Genomic DNA, 23,487 nt, shown 5'->3' with positions numbered 1-23,487 from the left:
AAGTCACAGAATATTTTATGTATTTACACTCAGTGGCCACTCTATTTCATACACCTACACACCTGCTCGTTAATGCAAATATCTAGTCAGCCAATTATGTGGCAGCAACTCAATGCATAAAAGCATGCAGACATGGTCAAGAGGTTCAGTTGCTTTTTAGACCAAAATTCAGAATGGGGAAGAAATGTGATCAAAGTGGCTGACTGTGGAATAACTGTTGGGTGGTTTGAGCATCTCAGAAACTGCTGAGCTCCTGGGATTTTCATGCACAACAGTCTCTAGAGTTTATAGAGAGTGATGTGAAAAACATAAAATATCCAGTTGAGCAGTAGTTCTGTGTGGCAAAAAACACCTTCTTAATGAGAGAAGTTAGAGGAAAATGGCCAGACTGGTTCCAACTGACAGGAAAGGTGGCAGCAATTCAAATAACCACGTCTTACAACAGAAGAGCATCCCTGAACACACAGCACTTCGAGCCTTGAAGTGGATGGGCTACAGCAGCAGAAGACTGCACCAGGTTCCACTCCTGTACCTAATAAAGTGCCCACTGAGTGTACTTCATGAAATTTCTTGCAGCAGCAATACAGTGCAATATATGGAATATATTATAAATTATAAGAATATATATATATATATATATATATATATATATAGTACAGTTTGAGTATCCCTTATCTGAAATGCTTAAAACTAGAAGTATTTCAGATTTCAGGTTTTGGAATATATAATGAGATAGGTTGGGATCACCATCATTTCCGACCATGAATTTATGTACCAACTTTAAGCAGTCTTTGTCTTGCACTTGTTCATCACATATACAGTATGTACTGATGCAGCCATTCAGCATGTTAGATTTTCACCAGCGACCATCTTGGCAACCTCATCAATGAAATGCTCTGCTGCTTCATGATCAGCAGGTGCTTTATCACCACAAGTCTTTAAAAATTGAATGCTCTGCCTTTTTAAAAATTTCTGCAACCAGCTTGCTGAATATTCAAAATTACCTTCAATTTTCAGTTCATCGTAATATACCTTTGCTTGTTTTGTGATTGGCATACCTTTAAGTGGCACATGTTCACCCTGCTGCAGCTGAATCTACTCTTTCAATACACAATGGAGATCTTCATTTCTCACTTCATCTCAGGGTACGTCCACACTACGCCAGATAATTTTGAAAACGTCCACACTACGCCAGATAATTTTTCTCTTCGTTTTGACCTTCGGCGTTTTCAACCCCCAAAAACGGAGATTTTCAGAAACAGTCTCCAGAGTGAATAAATCTGAAAATGCCGAATATCTATTGTAGTGTGTACGGGGTAAACGGAGAGATTTAAAAACGCTGTCATGACAACACCACAACAATAATGCTTTTTCTGCTTCTGCTTGGTACTGCGCAAGCACTGCCGTATGGCTGTTATAACGCGCAGTCGGTGTGAACAACGTGAGAGTTAAATTGTAAAGTGAGCTTTTTTGACTATTTAAAACCACTGTCATGGCGTGTTGGAACAGACAGTGGCAGCACGGCATTTCATTGTTTTCTTCTTATTATTATTACTACTTTATTGTCGCCAAAGAATTGATACTAGAGTGTGCAATCATCACAGCGATATTTGATTCTGCGCTTCGCAGAACCTGACAATTTCAGAACAGATGGCAATGAGACTGAAGCCAGAAGAGTTAGAAATGTACTCACCAAATACTTTGACCCATAGCTTACTGAATAAAGAAGTATACTCACTTTGCCCTGTTTTCTGTCCTTGCTTGTTTGAAGGTGGTTTACCTATTTATGCAAGTACTTCTCTGACAATAGATGTGTAACAGCCTAATGTAACATTGTATGGAAATACAAAAACACGAGGAATTCTGCAGATGTTGAAAATTCAAGCAACACACATCAAAGTTGCTGGCGAACGCAGCAGGCCAGGCAGCATCTCTAGGAAGAGGTACAGTCGACGTTTCAGGCCGAAACCCTTCGTCAGGACTAACTGAAGGAAGATTTGTAAGAGATTTGAAAGTGGGAGGGGGAGGGAGAGATCCAAAATGATAGGAGAAGACAGGAGGGGGAGGGATGGAACCAAGAGCTGGACAGGTGATTGGCAAAAGGGAAATGAGAGGATCATGGGACAGGAGGCCCAGGGAGAAGGAAAAAAGGGGGAGGGGGGGAAAATAACCCAGAGGATGGGCAAGAGGTATAGTCAGAGGGAGAAAAAGGAGAGAGGGAGAGAAACAATGTGTGTATATAAATAAATAACAGATGGGGTACGAGGGGGGAGGTGGGGCATTGTGGAAGTTAGAGAAGTCAATGTTCATGCCATCAGGTTGGAGGCTACCCAGACGGAATATAAGGTGTTGTTCCTCCAACCTGAGTGTGGCTACACTTACACTTCCTCCCTTACCACCATTCAGGGCCCCAAACAGTCCTTCCAGGTGAGGCGACACTTGACCTGTGAGTCGGCTGGGGTGATATACTGCGTCCGGTGCTCCTGATGTGGCCTTCTATATATTGGTGAGACCCGACGCAGACTGGGAGATTGTTTTGCTGAACACCTACGCTCTGTCTGCCAGAGAAAGCAGGATCTCCCAGTGGCCACGCATTTTAATTCCACATCCCATTCCCATTCTGACATGTCTATCCATGGCCTCCTCTACTGTAAAGATGGGGCCACACTCAGGATGGAGGAACAACACCTCATATTCCGTCTGGGTAGCCTCCAACCTGATGGCATGAACATTGACTTCTCTAACTTCCGCTAATGCCCCACCTCCCCCTCGTACCCCATCCGTTATTTATTTTTATACACACATTCTTTCTCTCACTCTCCTTTTTCTTCCTCTGTCCCTCTGACTATACCCCTTGCCCATCCTCTGGGTCCCCCCCCCCTCCTTTTCCTTCTCCCCGGGCCTCCTGTCCCATGATCCTCTCATATCCCTTTTGCCTATCACCTGTCCAGCTCTTGGCTCCATCCCTCCCCCTCCTGTCTTCTCCTATCATTTTGGATCTCCCCCTCCCCCTCCAACTTTCAAATCCCTTACTAGCCCTTCCTTCAGTTAGTCCTGACGAAGGGTCTCGGCCCGAAACGTCGACTGTACCTCTTCCTAGAGATGCCACCTGGCCTGCTGTGTTCACCAGCAACTTTGATGGAAATACAAGGTAACACTGATGCAGACATGTTTTATACATTTAACAAGCTGCTTTATTAATGCAACAGAGTTAGTCAGTTTTTCAATGTTCATCGTCAGCCAGGTCATACTGTCCGTGAACTCCCTGTCTGTTGCGTCCATATGCTCCAGTATTTGTTTTTTTTTCCAGTTTTAAGTCCTCCTGCGTGAGAGCCAAGAGCAATTCCTTTTAAGTTTTTCTGCTCTGTAACTGGACAAACGCACACCAAGTATATTGTTTCCTCTTTGCTTGTTTTCTGTGTGTGTCCTGCGCATGCCCAGTAGGAGGAGATTCATCCAAATATCCGCCTAATGTGGACAGAGGTATTTTGAAAAACGCTTAGTGTGGACGCCTGTCGCTTTTACTCAAAACCGGCGTTTTCAAAATTATCCGGCGTAGTGTAGACGTAGCCTCAGAACTAACAGTCTGTGATGCGCAGAGGCCTGTACACTGCCTGGGAATCTTCCCAGTGCCTTTTGGAGTTTTCCATTTGTGACATCACCTCAGCGCTCAAACAAAATGTCAGATTTTGGAGGTTTGGGTAAGGGGTACTCAACCAGTACATAAAAATTAAACGTAGTATTGTAGTGATCACTCAAGTCGAGTATGATGTTCTCCTAAGGGGTTGTCTGTTGGTGGGTCTTTTGGTGGATGTAGGGGCCAATCTGGGATCCACATGTTCTGTTGTAGTGTAGACAAGGATAAACGGTGGCTATGGTTAGTGGTGGGCCTTATGGTTGTTCAGTCTCTCCTTTTGCAGCTGCCACTTGCTCTTTGCGAAACAGCATGGGTCGCTCTCATGTGGCTCAGTTTCATCTTGAACAGATTTCCTCCAGGTCTATCTGTTAACCAGGATCCACTATCAATGGGGCAAGAGAAGAGCAAAATATCGAGGTGGTGTTCATGGGTTCATGGACCATCTTATGCTTTTGTCAGAAGGCTAGCTTCTGAATCAATTGAACAGTATATGGGATATAACTGTTTAGGTGAGGCGACGCTTCACCTGTGAGTCTGTCAGGGTTGTCTAATGTATCTGGTACTCCTGCTGCAGCATGCTGTACCTGAATGAGACCCAATGTAGATTGGGGTCCACTTGGTCGAACACCTTGGCTCCATCTGCCGCAAGAGGTTGACTTTGCTAGTGGTCATTCATTTCAATATGACTTTACATTTTCATTGCGATATATCGGTCCATGGCCTCCTCCATTATCATGATGAGGCCACTCTCTGATTGGAGGAGCAACACCTCTTATTCTGTCTGGTTAGCCTCCAAACTGAAGGCGTAAACATTAATTTCTCAAACTCCAGCTTCCTTCTCTCTCTTTTTCCCCATTCTGGCTCCCATCTTACCCCTTCTCTTCTCCTCACTTACCCTTTTCCTTCCCTTTTTCCAATGGGCCACTCTCTTCTCCCATCAGATCCCGTATCCTTCAGCTCTTTACCTCTTCCACCTATCACCTCCCATCTTCTTACTTCATCACCCTCTTCTCCCTTACCTGGTCTCACCTATCACCTGCCAGCTTGCACTTTCTCCCTCCCCTCACCACCTTATTTTGGCTTCTTCCCCTTTCCTCTCCAGGTCTGATGAAGGATTTCGGCCCGTAACAATGACCGTTTATTCTTCTGCATAGATGCTGCCTAACTAGCTGAGATCCCCCAGTATTATGTCTGTGTCCCTAAGTGTTCATTCTCCTAATGTCTACCCATTATACAATCCCTTGGTCAGTTGGACAATTGCTGATTTAATGATTGCATTTCAAGTACTCATCAGTATTAACACTGAATAGGCCATTGGGTTTACTCTCAGTTCTATGCTTGTTTGAAGTTTTGGCTCTGTGAACTGGGTAATTGGTTTTTTTGGTAATTTATTTTTTATTGAAGTTCTAATTGTACCATGATTTTTGGAATTGTCCTTCACGTTCCCAGCAAGGAGACTTCCTGAGTAATGTGAATTATTACAAGCCCAGGTGAAGACAGTGAGCAAATGCTAACCTATAAAGAAAGCTGTTCATAGCTGTGTGGACATGTAAACATTTAGTTGTGTGCACTAGGTGATTCTGATAACTTGTAAACTGAAGCTTTCCCTCTGTTTATCCACTCCCTGAAAAGCAACCAACGTCCGTTGGTTTGGAGGGCACATCTAGGAGGTACAGCTGCACCCAGAATGGAAACTGCCCATCTTGGAGACAAATGGTCGCTGGCCCCTGTTTGTATAGGAATATGCACTTAGCAAATTCATGGCCTCTTTGATACAAAGTGATCTTCAGTATGGTATGTAAGAAAGGCTTGTAACAGTCGACTGGGAAATCAAACTGAACTAGGAGGCTTGAAATCTGTATAACAAAATGGAGCAATATGGTTAAAAATTGGTGTAGCCCAGGAGTTTTGTGTGCTTGTGGGGTTCTTAAAGTCCTTCAAGAGATCTGGCACAAAGGAATCTTTGTTTGCTGGCATTCAACTCTCCTGAAAACTATGTCTTAATTCAGCCCATTTTGTCCATGCCAACCTGGTCAACTGCCTAGTCCCATTTATCTGCACCCAAACCATAACCCTCCATGACTCTCTTAAAACGTGTACCAATCCAAACTTCTCTTCAGTGTCGCAATCGAACCCACGTGCATCACTTCCACTGGTAACTTGTTCCATTCTCTCACCACCTCTGAATCAAAAAGTTCCCACGTAGGTTTCCCTAAAACGTTTCATCTTTCACCCTTAACCCAAGACCTCTGGTTCCAGTCTCATCCAAACTCAGTTGAAAGAGTCTGCTTGTATTTTCTCCTAAACATACCTGTCACAATTTTGCATACCTTTATCAAATCTCCCTTCATTCTTCTACGGTCTAGGGATTAAAGCCCTAACCTATTCAACCCTTTTGTATAACTCAAGTACTGAAGTCCTAGCAACATCCTTCTAAGTTTTCTGTGCACTCTTTCAATCTTACTTATATCTTTCCTGTGGGTAGCTGATCAAAACTGCACACAGTTCTCCAAATTAGGCCTTACCAGCATCTTGTACAACTTCAACATAATAAACTAACTCCTGTACTCAGTATTTGATTTATGAAAGTACTGTGCCAATGTGCCAAAAGCTTTCTTTACTACCTGTGATGCCACATTCAAGGAATTATGGTTCTGCATTCCCTGATCTCTCTATTCTAACGCACTCACCGTGCAAGTACTACCCAGGTTTGTCTTCCCAAAGTGCAACACCTCACACTTGTCTGCATTAAATTCCATCTACCATTTTTAGCCTATTTTTCGAACTGTTCTGGATCCCTCTGTAAGCATTGATAGCCTTCCTCACTATCCATTATGCCCCCAGTCTTAGTGTCTTCTGCAAATTTGATGATCCCATTTACTACATTATCATCCAGATTGTTGACATAGATGGCAAACAACAATGGACCCAGCACCGATCCCTGCAGCACATGACTAGTCACAGGCTCCAGTCAGAGAGGCACCATCTACTACCATTGACTGGCTTCCTCCAAGAAGCCAACATCCAATCCAATTCACTACCTCATCGTGAATGCCAAGTGTCTGAACTTCCTTGACAAACCTCCCTTGCAGGACCTTGTCAAAGACCTTACTAAAGTCCATGTAGACAACATGCTCTGCCTTGCTTTCATCAACTTTCTTGGTAACCTCCTTGTAAAACTCTATAAGATTGGTTAGATACAACCTACCATGCGCAAGCCCATGTTGACTATCCCTAATCAGTTCCTGTCTATCCAAATACTTATGTATCTGGTCCCTTAGAATACCTCCCAATAACTTTTCCATGGCTGATGTCAGGCTCACTGGTCTATAAATTCCAAGCTTATTCTTAGAGCGTTTTTTAAACAAAGGAACACTAATCCTCCTCTAATCCTCTGGCACCTCACCTGCAGCAAAGGACGTTTTAAGTACCTCTGCCAGGGCCCCTGCAAATTCTGCACTAGCCTCCTACAAGGTCAGATGGGACACCTTGTCAGGCTGTGGGGAGTTATCTGCCCTAAGTTACCTTAAGAGAGCAAACACCACTTCCTCTGTACCCTGAATAGGGTCCATGACCTCACTCCTACTCTGTGTCTGTCTCCCAGTAAATACAAACACAAAAAATCCATTTAAGATCTTCCCCATCTCTTTCAGCTCTGTGCATAGATGACCAGTTTGATCTTCTAAGGCACCAATTTTGTCCATCACTATCCTTTTGCTCTTAACATATCAGTAGAACTCCTTAGGATTCTCCTCACCTTGCTTGCTACAGCAACTTCTATCATTCTTTTAGCTCTCCTGATTTCCTTCTAAGGTGGTCTCTTGAATAATTTAAAAACATTCCTCAAGTATCTCATTTGCTCCTTCCTTCCTGTACCTGCTATGCACCTCCTTCTTCTTAACCAGGGCCTCAATATCTCTTGAAAACCAAGGGGCACTCGACCTGTTATCCTTGCCTTTTATTCTGATAGGAACATACAAGCTCTGTACTGTCAAAATTTCACTTCTGAATGCCACCCACTTACCAAGTTCACCTTTGCCAGAAAACAACCTGTCCCAATCCACACTTGCCTGATCCTTCCTGACACCATCAAAATGGACCTTTCTCCAATTTAGAATCTCAACATGAGGACCAGGCCTATCCTTTGCCATAATTATCTTGAAACTCATGAGTGAGGGAAAGGAGTACAAACTGGAAGGTGATAGGTGAAGCCAGGTTAGGGGGAGGGTGGGGGAAGTGAGAAACTGGAAGGTGATAGGTGGAAAAGGTAAAGGACTGAAGAAGAAGGAATCAAATAGGCGAGGAGAGTGGACTATGGGAGAAAGGAAGGTCTCCTGATGAAGGGTCTTGACCAGAAATGTTGACTGCTTACACACTGTAGGTGCAGCTTTCCCTGCTGAGTTCCCATATACCAGGGGTTCCCAACCTATGGTCCATGGATCTCTTGCTTAAATGTATTGGTACATGGCATAAAAAAAGTTGGGAACCGCTGCTCTACACAAACTTCTGTCTCACTCCCTGATAGATCTGATGCAGGGAAGGGTATGGTCATACACTTTGGTAGAAGAAATAAAGGTGTGGACTATTTTCTAAATGGGGAGAAACTCAGAAATCAGAGGTGCAAAGGGACTTGGGGGTCCTCATGCAGAATTCCCTAAAGATTAACTAGCAGGGTGAGTCATTGGTAAGGAAGGCAAATGCAATGTTAGCATTCATTTCAAGAGGTCTAGAATATAGGTAAAGGCAAGGAGGCAGTGCTGAGGCTTTATAAGGCATTAGTCAGACCACACTGGGAGTCTTGTGAGTAGTTTTTGACCCTTATCTAAGAAATGATGTGCAAGGATTGGAGAGGGTCCAGAAGAGATTCGTGAGAATGGTCCAGGAAGGAAAGGGTTAATGTATGTGAAGTGCTTGATGGCTCACTGGAGTTTAGAAGATGGAGGGGGGATCTCACTGAACCCTTTCTAATATTGAAAGACCAAGATGTAGTTGATGTGGAGGGGATGTTGCCCGTAGTAAGTGACTGTAGGACTAGAGGGCAAAGCCTTAGAATACAAGGACACCCCTTTAGAACAGAGATATAGAGGAATTTCTTTAGCCGGAGGGAGTTGAATCTGTGGAATTCATTGCCACAGCTGGATGTTAAGGCCAAGTCATTGGGTATATTTAAAGTGATGGGTGGATTATTCAGAGTGTTAATGGTTACGGAGAGAATGCAGGAGACTGGGGTTGAGAGGGAAAATAAATCAGCCATGATGGAATGGTGGAGTGGACTCGATGGGCCAAATGACCTAATTCTGACCTATGTTTTATGGTCTAATGGTTTATGGCCTTTTTATAAGGACATAATATACATTTATAGACCTATCTGCCCTTGGAAAAGAGCCTCTATTTTTTGCAGTCACTGATTTAACACATGCACAGTGCATCTTGTATTAAAGTTTAATCAGGAATCCAGGCAGCCAGAAGCCCAGCAGTGCTGATAGTTTCCAAAGCCACACAGACAAAATGCTGGATTAACTCAGCAGGTCTGGCAGCATCTGTGGAGAGGAATAAACAACCAACATTTTGGCCTGGACCCTCCATCAAGAGTGGAAAGGAAGCGGGAAGGAGCCAGGATAAGGTGGGGGGAGAGAAAGGAATACAAGCTAGAAGGTGATAGGTGAAGCCAGGTTAGGGGGAGGGTGGAGGAAGTGAGAAACTGGAAGGCGATAGGTGGAAAAAGGTAAAGGGCTGAATAAGAAGGAATCAAATAGGCGAGAAGAATGGACCAGAGAGAAAGGGAAGGAGGAGGGGCAGGTGAGGGAGAGGGGAAGGACTCCTGATGAAGGGTCTGGGCCCGAAATGTCAACTGTTTACATAGATGCTGCTTGACCTGTTGTGTTCCTCCAGCATTTTGTGTGCATTGCTCTGGATTACCAGCATCTGCAGAATCTCTTGTGTTCACGTCTATGATCGTCTTCAGCCAGTTTACATTCAGAATTCTCACCTGCTAGTCACCGGGTGACGGCTGAAACCTAAGCTCATCTGTAGCTTGCTCGTGGGTTGTTTTAAGAGACCCGTGGGAAGGACTATTATTAATTGAATTTATTTTAGAACACTGAGTAATCTTCCACTAGTGTACTAATTTGTAATCATTTAAGACATTTAGATAAATAAAGGTATATCTTACTCTATGCTTTAGCACATTTATAATTTGAAAAACCTGTAAATGACTAAGTTTTATAGTTGTAAAACGTTCCTATATAACTATGGCATTTAATATTATATTATATGTTGGATTTAAAGATGTGCATTCTTGCACTCTTCTCCTGAGGCTGGGCTTGGTAGATCAGCTACATGTATGTTGGGGTTCACTGGTGATCAACACGTGAGGAGCTGGCTAGTGTGAACTATGGACAGCCTTCGGCATGTGGGATGAACAGCTGCATTCGAGTTAGGATTAGGGTTTGATTGTTGGTGGAACAGGCTTTGACCCAAGGATTTGGATAGTTTTTCACTTATTTGCAAGGTGTCCTAAGTCAGAGGCATGTTGGATTAAGATCATTTTGTCCAGTATAGGTGAATCAAAGACAATGTGGAAAACAGGAATGTTGCACAGGGGACAACACGATCTTCTGTATTTCCTCACATGGGAACTGCTTTTGGCAGTCAGTAAAATCCCGTCTTCCCCAGAACATACCCAGAATCATAATCAGATTTGTTATCACTGACATATGTTGTGTAATAGGTTATTTTGTAGCAGCAGAACAGTCAATATATAATAATAAAAAGCTACAAATTACAATAAGAAATATATATAAAAAGTTAAATTAAATAAGTAGAGCAAAAAAGAAAAAAAAGTACTGAGGTAGTGTACATGTGCTAATTGTCCATTCAGAAATCTGAAGGTGGACCGTGTGTCTTTGGGCTCCTATACCTTCTCCTGATGGTAGCAATGAGAAGAGGGCACGTCCTGGGTAATAGGGACCTTAAATAGTGGATGCAGACTTTTTGAGGTGTTGCCCTTTGAAGGTGTCCTCGATGCAGGAGAGGCTAGTATCCATGATGGACCTGGCAGTGTTTTCAACTTTCTGCAGCTTTTTTCCAATCCTGTGCAGTCACCCCTCAATACCAGACAGTAATTCAACCAGTTAGAACGCTGTCCATGGTCCAACTGTAGAAATTTGGGAGAGTCCTCAAACTCCTAATGAAATATAGCCACTGCCTTGTCTTCTTTGTAATTGCATCAATACGTTGGGCTGGGAATAGATCCTCAGAGATGTTGACACCCAGGAGCTTGAATCTGCTCACTGTTTGTACTGCTGATCCCTCGATGATTGCAATCTACACTATCATAGACATTACTGTTCCTCTCAAAACGTATAAAAAACTACATCAAAATGTCAGGTCATTATCTGCAGCCTGCCATCCCTGCAGGATTTGTATGTGTCCAGGCCAAAGAAGCAGGCAGGAAAAATCATTGTAGACTCTACCCACCTTGCAAACTGCCTCTTCCAAAAGCTCCCATCTAGAAAATGCTGTAGGGCTATTAAAACAAAAACTTCATGCTGTGTTAAAAGTTGCTTTCCCCCGGCAGTTAATCTGATCAGCCATTCTACTGAGCAATCCCCCCCCCGCCCCACCCCATCTATTACTCCTGTTACTGCACTGTAAACACTCTTTATAACACTGTTTTCATCGTAACTACAAGCTGTTATTTATGCATTAGTGCACATTTAATTCCATATCCATTACTTTAGCCTCTAACTTTAAATTATTCTTTATTCTTTATAGTTTGTGAATGTTTTTCGTTGCATGTCATCACAGCAAATTCCTGATACATGTAAGTGCATATGGCGATTAAAACTGATCCTTGATAATGCCTCACACCACCTACAGTCTGTCAAATTCCAGACTTGATATGATCAGACTTGGAAACAGGCATGAATACAATTTGGCTTCCTGGTTAAGTCAATGTTCATTCAGTTGGTGCTGAGAAAGCCAGTACGGTACAGTCCAATTTCAGTGCATGCAACCTGTCTTCTGGGTACTGACTCACTGGTTCATCAGCTGCTGGTGATGTGATTCATGAACAAAAACAGAAAGTCACTTTGGCTTAGAAACTCCCTCGCACACCAATGTTAAATGGTGTCCTGCAGCTGTAAATCAGCTTAACATGCATTAGAGCAATCAGTTTTAGGTGTTTTTGAGCATGGCTGAAAATTTGACTCACAGCTGTGGGTCATAATAACATAGAACACTACGGCACAGTACAGGCCCTTCAGCCCACAATGTGGTACTGACCTTTTAACCTACTCTAAGATCAATCTAACCCTTCCCTCCTATATAGCTCTCCTTTTTCCTTTCATCTTTGTGCCTATCTAAGAGTTTCTTAAATGTATCTGTCTCTACCACTACCTCTGGCAGAGCATTGTACGCACACACCACTCTTTATGTAAAAATAAAAGAGCTTACTTCTGACACAGCTCCTATATTTCCCTCCAATCACCTTAAAATTATGCAACACACACACAAAATGCTAGTGGAACGCAGCAGGCCAGGCAGCATCCATAGGAAGAAGCGCAGTCGATGTTTCAGGCCGAGACCCTTCATCAGGACTAACTGAAAGAAGAGATAGTAAGAGATTTGAAAGGGGGAGGGGGAGATCCGAAATGATGAGAGAAGACAGGAGGGGGAGGGATATGCCCTGAAGAAGTCTCTGCCTATTTGGGTGATCTATGCCTCTTATCATCTTGTACACCTCTATCAAGTCACGTCTCATCCTCCTCCTCCTCTTCAAAGAGCAAAGCACTGGCTCGCTCACCCTATCATCATTCTCCTGGCAAGAATCTCTCCCAGATGACGTAGTTGGCTCAGTAGCATATAGGGAGGCACCATAGCATAGTGGTTAGTGCAATCACTTTACAGCTCCGCTGATCAACGATCTGGGTTTGTTTCCTGCCACTGTCTGTAAGGAGTTTGTGCATCCTCCTTGTGTCTGCATGGGTTACTTCCAGGTGCTTCGATTCCCTCCCACATTGCACAGGTGTATGGCTAGGGTTAGGATTACTGAGTTGTGGGCAACTTATGTTGGTACTGGGAGGGTGGTGATACTTACGGGCTGCCTCGGACTGTGTTGGTTGTTGACACAAAACGGCACATTGCACTATGTATTTCAATGTATATGTGACAAATAAAGCTAAACTTCTCTAGACTGTGATGCGATGGTCAAAATTCATCTCCCACTTGTTTTTGAACTTCAACGGAATGCCATAAAAATGAACTTGTAGACCATCTAGATACCTATACCTATAGACCGTCTACCATTCCGCTTAAGCTGTACAGTTTGAAGAACTAACACGCCAATGACATTCTATGCCATCACTCAGTGCAATCACTTCCTGTGAGCTCAGGCACGGGCTCTATCACATCTTCCCGTTCTCACTTCATTGCTTCATTCAGGGGTTCGTCTGAACTCCATAATGATAAGAGTGCACGTCCACTTTTTTCACCAGCCTTGACGAAGCAGGCGTGGGTATTTAAGAATCATAGAGCAATACAGGCCCTTCGGCCCACCCAGTTCATGCTGTTCACTTTGCCTACCCAACTCGTCCATCTGTCTTGCAGGACTATCCAAAACGCGGGCACTTATTAGAGTAGGGTATTGCCTCCTTCCGGGATCTCCCTGGTGTCCTCAAGTTCTGACAGCATTCTTGGAGTTTGTAGATATCCGTACTTGCCTTTGGGATCACTGCCCGGCCTATTCTCCTGAGAGGACGCTCCCACTTGGCTCCTGACTGAGCTGGCTGCCACTGTTTTAGGTGCTCCCATTCTTCTTTATATTGTGTGATTAAATATGAGCTTGCCATCAAACTCATGGATTACTTGTGAAGTACTCATGAATATTAGAGGATTTATCACCAAAGCTGCTTCTGACTGAGAGCAATGGTGCTGGCTGGAAAACGTGCATCTCCAGGAGATATAGATGTAAACACTCAGGCACTCTAGTACCCTGGAGATGCCAAGGTTTCCATACTTCTCTCCTGGCAATCTGCCTTCCAAATGTCCACCGCCTTACAATTAAGATGGACGAGTTGTCATCAGGACTAACAAGGATTATGCCCATATTTCTGCCTTCTGTTTTGTTGAAACGTGGCTTAACTCGGACATACCAACTAGTTCAAGTGGATTGTAAAAGAGCACTATAGGGCAAGTCATGTTTATAAATAACAGATGGCGCAGGGACATGTCCATCATTCTTTTCCTCTGCTAACCTAGAGGCTCATTTCATTCGCTGTAAACCACTCTACCTACCCAGGGAATTTCACTCTGTTCTCCTGGCTGTTACAAACACTCAATCGTGCAAACACTCAATCTACACAACAGCTGATGGCTGCTAACATTTATAATTTTGAAAATAAATTTCCCATTACTGTCATTTTCATTATGGAGGATTTCAACCATTGTAACAGGAAGCATGATCTGCCCAAATACCACCGGATGATTCGCTGCCCCACACATGAGGACAGAACTTTGGAACCACTTCTACACCGCCATTCAAAGGGCATTCTGCCATTTTCCCCGGGCACCCCTTGGCAACCCTGACCATGCCATGACCATACTTGTTCCCTGCCATAAACGAAAATTGGAGCAGTCTAAACCACCCAGGACCATCAGACGTCATTGGACTCCTGAGGCTGTAGGAAGGCTGAGAGACTGCTGAGGCGCCACAGATTGGAAGGTTGGTGTAGCAGTATAGATGAATATGCTGACACTGTAACATCCTACATATCCTTCCGTGAAGATGTGTGTCTTCCTAAAAGGATCATTGTGAGGTATAACAACGACAAGCCATGGTTCACCAAGGAGTTGAGGGCTCTCAGGTCTGCAAAGGATTATGCCTACAGATCTGGAAACAGAGAGGAGTATAGCTCTGCAAGACACCAGTTTAATAAAGCTCTGAAAGTAGCAAAAAACACTTACAAGGATGGGCTGGAGAGAGACTTCAGACTGCCCAGCTATTGTTGGAGTTCCCTGCAGAATATTATTAACTTTGAACTGAAGTGCTCTCAAGTCTCCCCTCCCCTGTCTTGGCCAATCAGCTCAATTAATTTTATTGCTGGTTTGATAAGGACAATCAATATCCATCTCACCTCCTCTGACCCTGATATGCTGAACCCACCCCTTTCCTTTCACAATCACTGCAATGTTACCATCCCCCCTTCATCCCAGCCCGATTTACCTTCTTCAGCCTCCTCCTCCACTTGACTCCTCCCTCCATCCCACCCTAAACTTTCTACGAAGCAAGAAGACATTTGTAAACTATATGGAAAACAGAACATTAGGAAAGCTGCTGGTGTCTCACCCGGTTCACTAAGGTTCTGTGTGGATCAGCTAGCACCTGCCTTCACTCAGATATTTAGCTCCCTCTTGTAATTATGCGGGGCTCCGGACTGCCTTAAATTTGCTACAATTGTTCCAGTTCCGTAGAAGACAAGATCACTGGAGTGACTATAGCCCAGTCAGTCTGACTTCAGTAGTTATGAAAACTCTGAACGTGTGATGTTGGTCTACCTTAACTCCATACTCATCCTCTTCTTGACCCACTACAGTTTGCTTCAAAAGCAAATCACTCACTTGAGGATGCAGTTAAATTGCACCTTCATTACATTCTTCAACATTTGGACTCCTCTAACACCTATGTGAGGAACTTGTTTGTGGATTTTAGTTTTGCCTTCAACACTCTTGTTCTGGAGCTGCTCCACAGCAAGATAACCCAGAGCTATACCCTATTTGATAGTGGAATACGAACTTACTGACCAGAAGAAGACAGGTTGGGCTCCTACTTGTCTGATCCAATGTCTATAAGCACAGGCACACCCCAGGGTTATGATCTTTCACCCCTCCTGTTTTCTAAGTTCAGGAAGTTCAAAGGGTAAATTTGTTATCAGAGTACATACATGTCACCACATACAACCCTGAGTTTCTTTTCCGTATGCGTACTCAGTAAATCTATAGAATAGTGACTGTAAACAGGATCCACGAAAGAGCAACAGCATAGTAGACAACTAACTGTGCAAATGAAAATATAAATAAATAGCAATAAATAATGAGAGCATGAAAGAACAAGATAAAGAATCTGTAAAATTAGATCGTCGATTGTGGGAACATCTCAAAAGATGAGTGTAGTTATCCTCTTTTGTTCAAGAGCCTGATGGATGAGGGGTAGTAACTGTTCTTGAACCTGGTGGTGCGAGTCCTGAGGCACTTGTACCTTCTATCTGATGGCAGCAGTGAGAAAAGAGCATGGTCTGGGTGGTGAGGATCTTTGATGATGGATGCTGCTGTTCTATGACAAAGTTTCATGTAGATCCGCTCTATGGTTACAAGGGCTTTACCCATGATGTACTGGGCCATTATCTACTACCTTTTATAGGATTTTCCGCTCAGGGGCATTGGTGTTCCCATACCAGGCTGTAAAATACTTTTCACCACACATCTATAGAAGTTTGTCAAGGTTTTTGATGTCATGCTGCATCTTGTAGACTCCTAAGGAAGGAGAGGCACTGGCATGTTTTTTTGGCAATTTCGTTTATATGATAGGTCCAGAACAGGTCCTTGGTAAGATCGTGACAACTTCGGAATTTAACGTTGCTGACCTTCTCCATCTCTGATTCTGTGATGAGAACTGGCTCCTGGACCTCTGCTTTCCTTCTCCTGAAGTCTACAATCAGTTCCTTGGTCTTGCTAACATTGAGTGAGTGATTGTTGTTACAACACCACTCAGCCAAATTTTCAATCTCCCTCCTGTATGCTGACTCATCACCACCTTTGATACGGCTCACAATAGTGGTGTCATCAGCGAACTTGGATATGATGGAGCTGTGCTTGGCCACAATGTCATAGGCGTAAAGCGAGTAGAGCAGGGGTTTAAGCACACAGACCTGTGATGCACTCGTGCTGATGGAGATTGTGGGGGAAATGTTTTTGCCAATCCGAACTGACTGGGGTCTGAAAGTGAGGAAATCCAGGATCAAATTGCACAAGGGGTCATTGAGGCCTGGGTCCTGAAGTTTACTGATTCGTTTTGAGGGGACGATGGTATTAACTGCTGAGCTGTAATCAATGAAGAGCATCCTGATGTATGCATCTTCACTGTCCAGATGTTCCAGGGTTAAGATGGCATCTGCTGTGGACCTGTTGCTCTGGTAAGTAAATTGGAGAGGGTCCAAGTCACCACCCAGATATGTTTCAACACCAGCCTCTCAAAGCACTTCATCACTGTGGATGTCAGTGCATCAGGTGATAGTCACCACTATCTTCTTGTGCACCAGTATGATTGAAGCCTGCTTGAAGCAGATGGGTACCACACAGTGACGAAGCAAAAGGTTGAAGATATCCGTAAACACAGTCTGTTGAAGGCGACACGTCATTTTGAGATACTGAGACAAAAGTATCATTGGGAGATGTGGGGGTGCACGATGGTTTCTCCCTGTTCTGGTGATCAAAGCAAGCATAGAAGGCATCGAGCTCATCTGGAAGCGAAGCTCTGCCGTCCCCCATGTCATTTGATTTAACTTTATAGGAGATTATGGCATTCGAACCCTGCCACAGCTATCGAGTATCCCTCGTTGATTCCAGTCTAGTCTGAAATCTCCACTTTCCCCCTGAGATGGCTTTCTGGAGACGATCTCCACACTTGAACGCCTCTGATCTGGCCCTCAGCAACTTCCAGATTTCATGGTTCATCTAGGGCTTCTGATTGGGCTAGACCCTGAACGATTTTGTTTTAATAAGGTCTGTTACAACTCTGGTGTAGTCATTCAGATCCTCAGATGAGTGTTTGAATTCGGCCCAGTCAATGATTCAAAGCAATCCTGTAATTGTTCCTCTGCCTCCCACGACTACCTCTTAGTTCTCACTTTATACAAGTGACTGTACCTCCCCAGACAAAATCCATTAAAATCCTAAAGTCTGCGGATGTCTAATAATGAAGTCACCTGCTATCAAAGAGAGGTAGGCCATCTTGCAGCATGCTGTGCACATAACAACTTGGAAATTAATGCTATCAAGACAGTGGAAAGAAGGATTGACTTTCTCTGACAACCTCCTAAGTGAATGGTCAGATGGCGTCTTTGGTTAAGTCATTCAAATTCCTGGGGACTACCATTTCCAGTACATTGAAGTGAGATAAGCACATTATGCTCATCCCCAGGAAAGCCCAGCAGAGATTGTTCTTCCTACACCAGAATAAGAAGCTTCACATCTCGGGGCATAGCCTGATGAATTTTTACCCAGCCACTCTGAGAATGTCGTGACCACCTCCGTCACATTTGGTTTTCCCGCTGCCGCCTCCTCTTCAAGTCCAGGTTGCAGTGATTGGTCCACTTAGCGGAGGAAATCATTGGCTGTCAGCTACCTGACATGTTCATCACCAGAGCTAAGAAAAGAGCTGAAAGAAATTACTGCTGACTCCATCCACTCTATAGTAGACACCCGTTCACCAAATTACCATCAGGGGGATGCTACAAGTCCATCGCCACCAGGATTACACGTCATCTCCAAAGCTTCTTTGCTGTAGTTATCCAGCCTCTCAACCAAACTCACTCAGGTGTAATACCCTCATAGTCCCTGCGCAACATCTGTTAAATAGTCTTTCCTGCTGTCCTTGTTCTGTTGGTAATTATTAAGTTTGTTCATATGTTCACGCTAATCTAAGTTTGATTATTGATGTTTGTGCATGCTAACTCTTCTGCTAATTGCCGATTGCTCATGGCTTTTTAGCCGGCTGGTGGCGTAGTGGCATCAGCGCCGGACTTCGGAGCGAAGGATCCCGAGTTCGAACCCAGCCGGCTCCCCAGGCACGCCTTCCATCCGTGCTGGGACTCAACCTCGTAAAAAAGAAATTGCCTGCTACAGAAACATCAACAACAAAAAGTTGATGGCCTGTGCTCTCTCGTGAGTTTAAAAAAGCAATTTCCTTCTTTTTTCCTTGGCTGTTTGCACTTTTCTTGTAAATTCTTGGTTGTCTGTTGTGGTATTGTCCTGTGTTTTATGCTTGGCTCTGACCCACAATCAATTCTGGTGTGTTTCACATTCTAGGAATAACGTGTTCTGATTCTAGAATATGCTATGCCGAATATGACACAGCATCACGTTACACAGTGTGATCTATTGTGGTGATCTAACAGCGCTGATACATAACAAAGCATTTTCTAGCTCAATAGTAAGGGGAAAATAATCTATGCAAATTAAAAATAAAATAATCTTGTTCGTATTTGCTTCCTTAAAGCTCCAGTAAGCCAAAAGTCTGACAATAGGGAGATATTGGGCTGTTTTGGGATATGGAACCTACATTTCCTTCTTACCTGTTGCTCTTTGTTTTAATTCAACAATAGGAACTATGATAATTTAATGAGGCCTTTTTCTTGCATTGTTGCCCTAGGATCACATTTCACAACTATAGTGACTGTCCCTATCTGTTCAAGATTAACGATTAAAAGACTAACTTTGTTTATCAGATATACATTGAAACATACAGTGAAGTGCATCGTTTTTGTCAAATCAAATCAGCGAGGATTATACTAGGCAGCCTGTAAGTGTTGCCATGCTTCTGGCACCAACAGAGCATGCCCACAGCTCACTAACTCCAATCATGAACTTTTGGAATGTGGGAGGAAACTAGAGCACCTGGAGGAAATCCATGTGGTCTTGGGGAGAACGTACAGACTCCTTATCGGCAGCAGCGAGAACTGAACCCCCACTGGTGATCACTGGGGCTGTATAGTGATTGTTCCAACCTCTACACTACCATGCCATCCACAAAGGCACGCCAAGAATACCTGGTTCCTGTAATGAAAATAAGATGGAGGAAATTACCTCAGAAACATCACTTGAATCTGTCATTTCTCAGTCAAAATCTTAATTTTCAGAATTGGGTTTATTATCACTGCCTTAAGTTGCAAAATTGCTATTTGCAGCAACACTACAGCAAAATACGTTAAATATTACTATAAGTAACAATAAGACATATTATAAAAGTAAATACAAGTGTCCCCTGCTTTTCAAACATTCGCTTTACGAAACCTCACTGTTACGAAAGACCTATATTAGTACCCTGTTTTCGCTTTCAGAAGGTGTTTTCACTGTTACGAAGAAAGGCAGCGCGCGATAAAAAAATCACGTGATAAAAGGCAGCGCACGTCCCAAGCAGCCGCTCTCCCCCCGATTTGGAACGGCATTGCTTAAACACATGCCTGTGAGCAGCCGTTTGCAAGATGAGTTCTGAGGTACTGTATCGAAAAAGCCTAAAAGAGCTCGTAAGGGTGTTACACTCAGCGTAAAACTAGACATAATTAAGCGTTTCGATCGTGGTGAACGAAGCAAGGACAAAGTGAGTTTGGCTTGTGGAAGCTGACGAAGATGATGTTGAAGAGGTTTTGGCATCCCATGACCAAGAACTGATAGATGAAGAGCTGATGCAATTGGAAGAGGAAAGGATAACAATCGAAACCGAATGCAGTAGCGAACGGACCGAAAGTGACTGCGTGAGATTTTCGCTGCAATGATAAAGTACGACTTTAATTTTGAAAGGGTACGTAGGTTTAGGGGATATTTGCAGGATGGTTTGAGTCCTTACAAACAACTGTATGATAGAAAAATGCTCGAGGCTCAGCAGTCAAGCAAGCCTTCCACATCAGCCACAGCAGACGATGAACCTCGATCTTCGACATCGAGGCGGGCAGTCATAGGAGAAGATGAGCTGCCTGCCCTGATCGACGATGAGAAGACACCCCCGTATCCCATCACCCCAATACCCGGGTCCCGGACAGATACTGTACTGATTCGCGGAGAATGCAGCAGTAGCCGTGAGGCACACAGCACATCTTTAAGAAAAAAGCCGGAATAAATAAGCTAATTAATTAGGTGCCGCCAACACGTAATTGTCGGCTCATATCAGTACCGATTTCCGATTGCATCGCCTCTGATCTGGGCCTACAATTATGTGTCGGCGGCACCTAATTAATTAGCATTTTTATTTCGTCTTTTTTTTTAAAGATGTGCTGTGTGCCTCCCGGCTACTGCTGCGTTCTTCGCGGCAATGTATCGGTTCGGCGGCCCGGAGGGTGGGGGCCACTGCACCACCCAGCCTGCGATGACTCAGTCTAACACACCATCATCAGTTTGCTCGGCAAGCTGTCTTCCCAATTCCGGTAAGTGATACTATACTGTACATACATTATTTCTACTTTATGTAGGCTGTGTATTTTTACGTGTTATTTGGTAGACTTGGCAGCCTTATAGCTTAAAGGTTACTGGAGAGAGTGTTTCTGCCAACAGCGCTTGCGTGAGATTTTCGCTACGGAGATCTGTGCAGGCAATCGTTGTAGAGAAGTATTCCTACTTTATATAGGCTGTGTATTTATCCTATCATTCCTGCTTTTACTATATGTTACTGTTATTTTAGGTTTTATATGTTATTTGTCATGATTTGGTAGGTTATTTTTGGGTCTGCGAAAGCTCACAAAATTTTCCCATATAAATAAATGGTAATTGCTTCTTCACTTTACGACATTTCAGCGTACGAACCGTTTCATAGGAACGCTCTACCTTCAGATGGCGGGGGAAATCTGTAGTGCAAAAAGAGAGCAAAATAGTAACGTGGTATTTGTGGGTTCGTTGGACATTCAGAAATTTGATGGCAGAAGGGAAAAATCTGCTCCTAAAATGTTGAGTGAGTGTCTTCAGGCTTCTATACCTCCTCCCTGGTGGAATTAATGAGAAAATGGCATATTCTGGGTGGTGGGGGGTCCTTAATATGAGTGCTTCATCGTCTGAAGATGTCCTTGTTGGTGAGGAGATTTGTGCGCACAATGGAGCAGGTTGAGTTTACAACCCTCAGCAGCTTTTTTTCTGATCCTCTGCAGTGGCCCCTCTGTATCAGATATCTGTGTTTGGACTGGAAATATGAAAACTTTTTCCTCTGGTAGGAGATATTTTTTTTCCCTTCCCTGCCTCCACCTACCCCTAAAGCCACTGACTCATTATGGGCTATAATATGTCATCATCTCTGGAAGCCAAGATGGTGTGTTTCAGCTGCCTACTATGTGATGGGAGGCACAGCATAGCTCACTCCCGTTTACGTCACGTCCTGCAGCAAGAGCACCAGATAGCGTTTGAACTTGGGGCTGTGGCTGATTTAGTTATCTTCTTTTGGCTCAGAATCTGAGCTAATTGCTCACTCTTTTTATAAGTGTAAGGATAGGCCCGTCAGGCCCTCGAGCCCATTTAGTCAGGTTGTGATCCCTCATCGTGATCTGATTTCCCAGTTTAAAAAAAGTGGTAACTATTCTCTGAGTAATTGGTGTAAACGTGCATTTTGAAAGCTAGTGCAGCTCATCTGGGAGTTTGAACATCAAGAAGAGTAGGCTTGTGACCGGAAAGAACGATTCACTGCTTAGGCAATCAGTAAAAAAAATTACAATATACACTCAGTGGCCACTTTATTAGGTAGAGGAGGTTCCTAATAAATGGGCACTTAATGTATTTATGTATGTTCGTAATGCTGTGGCTCGTCCTCTTCAAGGTTCAACATGTTGCCTTTTCAGAGCTGTTGTAACACGTAGTTATTTGAGTTACTGTCACTTTTCTGTCAGCTTGAACCAGTCTGGCCATTCTCCTCTGACCTCTCATTAAAAAGACATTTTCGCCCACAGAACTGCAGTTCTTTAGACGTTTTTTGCACCATGTAAACTCTACAGACTATTAAGAGATCAGCAGTTTCTGCGATACTGAAACACCCCATCTGACACCAACAATCATTCCACAGTCAAAATCACATAGATCTCATTTCTTCCCCATTCTGATGTTTGGTTTGAATAACAACTGAACCTCTTGACCACGACTGCATGCTTTTCTGCATTGAGTTGCTGCCACATGATTGGCTGATTAGATATTTGCATTAACGAGCAGCTGTACCTAATAAAGTGGCTGCTGAATGTAATGAAGGGTTTCTCTACAGTGATGCTGCACGTGTCCTGATGTTTGTGGTATTGGGGGGGGGGGATGAATTGTGTTAGAAAGGAGGGGAGGGTGGATTGTGAGTGAGCTATCACAGTTGAAGATATTTGCCAAATGGGTTTGAGTTTCCCTTGAAAGCATGTTCACAAAGTCAGGAATCTCTGCTGGACAAAAGCATTTTGTTTCAAAGCAGCCTACCTTGAGATAACTAATCTCATCATTCTTACTTTTGCTGCAAAGAGCATTGTGTGTTTCTGACTTCTCGAGCGTAACTAAAGCTTTGTACTTCCTAACTCTGCTTGCTCAGTAAAGTCTGATTTGACCGGACTGCAAGAAAGGATGAAAACTGTGTTTAGCTAATTGTGGAGCAGGAGTGAGGAGTGTCACAAGGATGAGATTGATTTTAAATAAATTGATCAGTTTTCTTGTTGGGCAGTTTGAAACTGTTTTAATTCGATTAATTTTATTGAAATGTCTTTTTTTTCCACCTACATCATGTAACTTCCCGTCTGATACTGGAATTTTTTGCCTGTTCTTAGAGTTCCTTCCTGATAGGTTGATGTCAGCCAAACTCGAATCCAACCTCAATGTTTGAATGTACAGTGTGGTTAGATACTCCACAGTAAGAGTAAGAGCTTGCATTATCTCACTGTGGCCAGATATACCTCTCGTTCAAACTAGATGACCTCTGTTAACTCGTCTCAGACCAGTGGCCAACACTTGGACTTTGAACTGTATGCCATTTGGTGCCCTGCTCATTCTCTATTTGAGGCATAGATTTAAAGGATTTTAAAGATTAGCTTTATTTGCCCCATGTAGAGCAAAACATGGCCAAGTGGTTAAGGCAT

At 43.5% G+C, this 23,487-nt stretch overlaps 1 protein-coding gene across 4 annotated transcripts in view; it reads left to right on the top strand.

Annotated features, from left to right (window-relative positions):
• The window catches only part of grhl2b (grainyhead-like transcription factor 2b), a 174,779-nt gene that overhangs the window by 48,554 nt on the left and 102,738 nt on the right, over nucleotides 1-23,487 (top strand). The window lies entirely within an intron of this gene.

The sequence above is a fragment of the Mobula birostris genome, chromosome 1, assembly GCF_030028105.1.
Source record: "Mobula birostris isolate sMobBir1 chromosome 1, sMobBir1.hap1, whole genome shotgun sequence".
Taxonomy (NCBI): Eukaryota; Metazoa; Chordata; class Chondrichthyes; order Myliobatiformes; family Myliobatidae; genus Mobula; species Mobula birostris.
Note: the sequence above shows the minus strand (reverse complement) of the source record. Positions and strands in the feature narration are given on the sequence as shown.